General features: G+C 36.9%; 1 pseudogene; it reads left to right on the plus strand.

Moving 5' to 3' along the window:
* Positions 1 to 2,604: 2,604 nt before the first annotated feature.
* Positions 2,605 to 3,846, plus strand: LOC147425733 (uncharacterized; annotated as a pseudogene).
* Positions 3,847 to 4,369: the final 523 nt, after the last annotated feature.

Raw genomic sequence — 4,369 nt, forward strand, 5'->3', positions numbered from 1 at the left:
ATTCAAAACCAAGGTGGCAACAACATTCAAATCAACACTCAAAACAAACTTTAGTCATCCCGTCTATATCGACAGCATAAGGCCAATGATAAAGAGGGACAGATGATGCAAACTCTTGCACGCATTCCTCTTTACAATGGTGCAAATATCTGAGTTCTTCATACCGCTTTGGCTATGCTTAATCTGCAGTTTGTCTATGTGTGGTCTAACGCTTCCCTCATAGGGATTTTTAGGAAAATATATTGTGTTCTAAGCATACAAAAGTCCAATAATATGATCATTGTGTTCACTTGTTGATGTAGTGACAGGTTTCTCAACGAGTAAATCTTATCGGAAGACAATCACATGTCCCACTACCCGCCCAACCGCTTAAAAGCTTCTTACTAACTTGGGCTTGTATTATCACAAAATACATGTATGCCCTAATGATTGTATATTCTTTTGCAATGAGTATGAAAATTTGGAACAATGTCCCAATTGTGGATCAAACATGTATAGAGAGGACACACAAGGAAAATTTATTCTTGCAAAACTCCTTTGACACTTTCCTATCATTCCAAGAATAAAGAGCATGTTCAGGTGCAAGTCTATAGCCGCTATGATGACATGGAATTCAAATACTAGATCGATAGATGATGTGATGCAAATACCTGTTGACTCTCGTGCATGGAATCACATAGAGGAAAGATGGCCTACATTTAAGGATGAGCCGCGATGTATCTGTTTTGGTCTGGTAATGGATGCAGTAAACCCATTTGGATTACGGAGTTTGTCATGGAGCACATGGCCTATTTGCTTGGTTAATTATAATCTTACACCATGGCTAGCTATCAAGAAGACCATATGTTGTTGTCATTGAGCGTCCCAAGAAAGTACAAAGCAAAGAACGTGGACGTCTATCTAGCACCACTTATAGAAGAGTTCCAAATATTGTGGACAAGGATCGATGTGGTTGACATTTCTCAACCAATCGAACGACGATATGCACGTGTGCAAGGCATTCTCATGTGGACCATGCACAATTGGCCAAGCTTTGGCGAGTGTTCAATAACTATCTTTGAAATCCTCACATATATGCTATTCCTAGTTGTGCCAACCCTTTAATTTTATTTTTATGATTTTTCAAGCTTGAGTTACTCGGGCAATCATGCATGTCAAAAATGTGGTCCTCGACTTGGCTTCCACTGCTTTGATCATTTGAGGAAGATAGTTTACGAGGAGCATGGTAGATTTTTTCCTGAAGGAAATGAGCTACTTGTACCTAACATATGCAAACACGACATGCATCCATTGAAAGCAAGAGATTGGAAAAACATGTGGCTAGAGAGGGGAGATTTCAAGCCACCCGACATGAAAAGACTTTCTATTTTCCATGAACTCTAGTATTGGAGTGAACTATTGATTAATCATCTACTCAACCCAATGCACATTTTTAAGAATGTGGGGTAGATCCTCTAGAAAAACATAACTAGAAAAAGGGAGAGCAAGGCCCAAAGAGATGACCTATAGGCTGTGGGTCGAATGCCAGTATATCTTCATTCAAGACTCCCACTGAGTCTATGTGATGTTTGAAAATGACTTTTACTAGAGATGACAATATTAGTGGTCTTAAGTCCCATGATTGGCATAATTTTTTTGAGTTTATCTTACCAATTTCCATAAAGAATTGTTTAATAGATGACATTAGAAGAACAATCTATAAAAGTAGTGAGCTGGTACGTTGGACAATTCAAAAGAGATAACAAAAGACACCATAGATGCAACTTGCTTAAGTGCTATCGAAGTAGTGTGTATGGTGGAGAAGTACTTCCCAACAAAGCTTCTTACCATCCAAATGTATCTAACTATGCATGTGGTTGATGAAGTTGCAATTGCTGGGGTAGTCCATAGCAGATGGATCTTATTCTTGGAGAGATTCATCAAGACTTTAAAGAGGTTTTCTCGTCAAAGAGCTCTCCTTGGGGGTAGCATGGCTAAAGGATGGATTTTACAAGAGTCTCTTATTCTCATCAATGAATTTTTCGGCTCATTGATCCAAGGATGCGTCAAATGTGCACTACTGAGGCCAATGTCAAGGTGACAGGGGATGACCCGCAGGGACAAGGCATCATTAGAAAGATGGATATCACAATTTGAGAAAATATTATGCAATTTTGTCTTCTCAACTTAGAAGTCATGCAAAAGTGGCTAGAGAGGTACAAAGGGAAAAAACGTTTGATAGATTGCTTGCAATTCAAGAACAATCGTGCCACTTAAAACCTTCCTTTCCCAAATCATCTTCATAAACTGTTTGACTTTCCTACTGGTCGGTGTCTAGATGCAAAAATCTCAGAGGCAAAGGGAACAGAGTGTTGATTACTGAAGAAGAAGAGGAGATCTCAAGAGGCTGCAATTGGCATGTAAATATTTTCACAACTTCCTTTTGCAGATCCACGTGATCACATTACTTTGACACTACAAGACGGCATGCAAAAATTGGTGCAAATACCGACCAAAAAAGATAGTTTTTAAATTAAAAAGCACTGAAATAGGCCTCGGAAGAGACGCCGATACTGTAACGTCGATATAAGTACCGGTATATTAAGCATCGGAATAAACCATGAAATGAGCATCAGAATATGCAATGGAATAAGCACCGGTAATACTATAGCATATTTCGACACGGCTATCGAGGTCTATACTGACACTTATATCGTACTCTATACAGACGACCAAACCTGAATTTTTTTTTTGGGCAGAGAGGGCTCGAACTGATGCTGGATGTACTGCAGCAAAAGAAAACAGCCCTCTCTGCCCAAAGGAAGAGTGCACAAGCAACTGCACTCCACCTACAAGCTGATGCTAAAGAGCGAGTGTATGGCAATTAGGAAAATTGTAAGAAAAACATAACCACAAAATCAAAAGCTTGATCATGGAATAACGGCATAAAGATTTTATAACCATAATTAAAACATGAGTCAAAAACTGCATTCTTGACAGATGTGATGAAAAGACCATCTTAGAGGTAGTTCTTTATTTCCCATTGTTCTATTTGTTTTAGTGATTCTTTTTTTTTATGACATGACATTTTTCATGTATGCACAGTGTCTTCAAGAAACCAAATTGATATTGGGATCATGTGGAATCAATGCTGTGATTGGTGTTGACAAGGGCATGGTGCAACGAGCAATCACCAAAGAGTTTCTAAGAGAAGACATATCAATGGAGAAAGATCTAGATGTGATGGAGAATGTTGCTAAGAATAGAACTCAAGAGTTAAAGGACTCCCAAAATTTGGAAAACAATAAGAAAATGGGTAATGAAGATAAACATTCATATACTTATGAGTTGGCTGACAAATACTTGTAGAAGATCATTCAGCTACCCATTGAAATGCCAGAGCCTAGTAGGAAACATATAGAATGTTCCCTTGAGGAACAACTTGGTAAACATAAGATGGAGGACCCAAAAAACAAGGTTCACAAAGATGAACAAAAGAAAAATAAAAGGGAGTCAATTGAAGAGGATATTGAGGAAATTGAAGAGGATATTGAGGAGAAACGGTTGAAAGATGAAGGGAATGCCCAAAGCCAAGAGGGGATAGAATATGGTAAATTTTACTTTGTTGTTGGTACATTAAAAAATATAGAATTTAGGAATTTAGTGACAAAGATGATTAAAGTTTTCATGGCAATGAGCTAGATTAATCTCTTCTTGTAGGTACGAGCGATCCAATAGTCTTTCGATTAATTTTGGCAAACTACACTCCCATGGAGGAATATATGCTCAAACAATTATGTCAATTCACAACTAAAGAAAAGGGGTTTCCATGAGAATGGAAACTATTTCTAAATTATCATCACCTAGCTTGGACCATTCTCTCTCTGGACCGTAAAATGAAACATAAAGAATTCAAGGGATGGCAGAGAAAATTGATTCTTTGGATTTTCATATGTGGGAATTGGAGAGATCAAATGGATGCTATTTTTGAGGTATGTTATTGAGCATGTATTACCTTCAAATTTGTTACACAGTATGTAAATGTTAAAGTGACCTTATCTCTTTTTCTGAGCAAGCCCTAAAGGTACAAACCTAACACTAGTTTATTTTTTCAGTTATAATTATGGAAATTACACACGTATATGTACATAAAATTTCCTAGAAATTGAATGGTTAGGTTTTGGGACTAAATATTATCATTTTGCAATTATCAAGAGACCTTGACTCTTTATATGGTCATAATTATGAATATTACACACATACACACACACACACACACACACACATATGTGTGTGTGTGTGTGTGTGTATATATATATATACATACATATATATATATTTATTTATACATACATATATAAATATATATATGTATATATATATGTATATA

This window comes from Adiantum capillus-veneris, chromosome 25 (assembly GCF_014529385.1).
Source record: "Adiantum capillus-veneris isolate H3 chromosome 25, ASM1452938v2, whole genome shotgun sequence".
NCBI lineage: Eukaryota > Viridiplantae > Streptophyta > Polypodiopsida > Polypodiales > Pteridaceae > Adiantum > Adiantum capillus-veneris.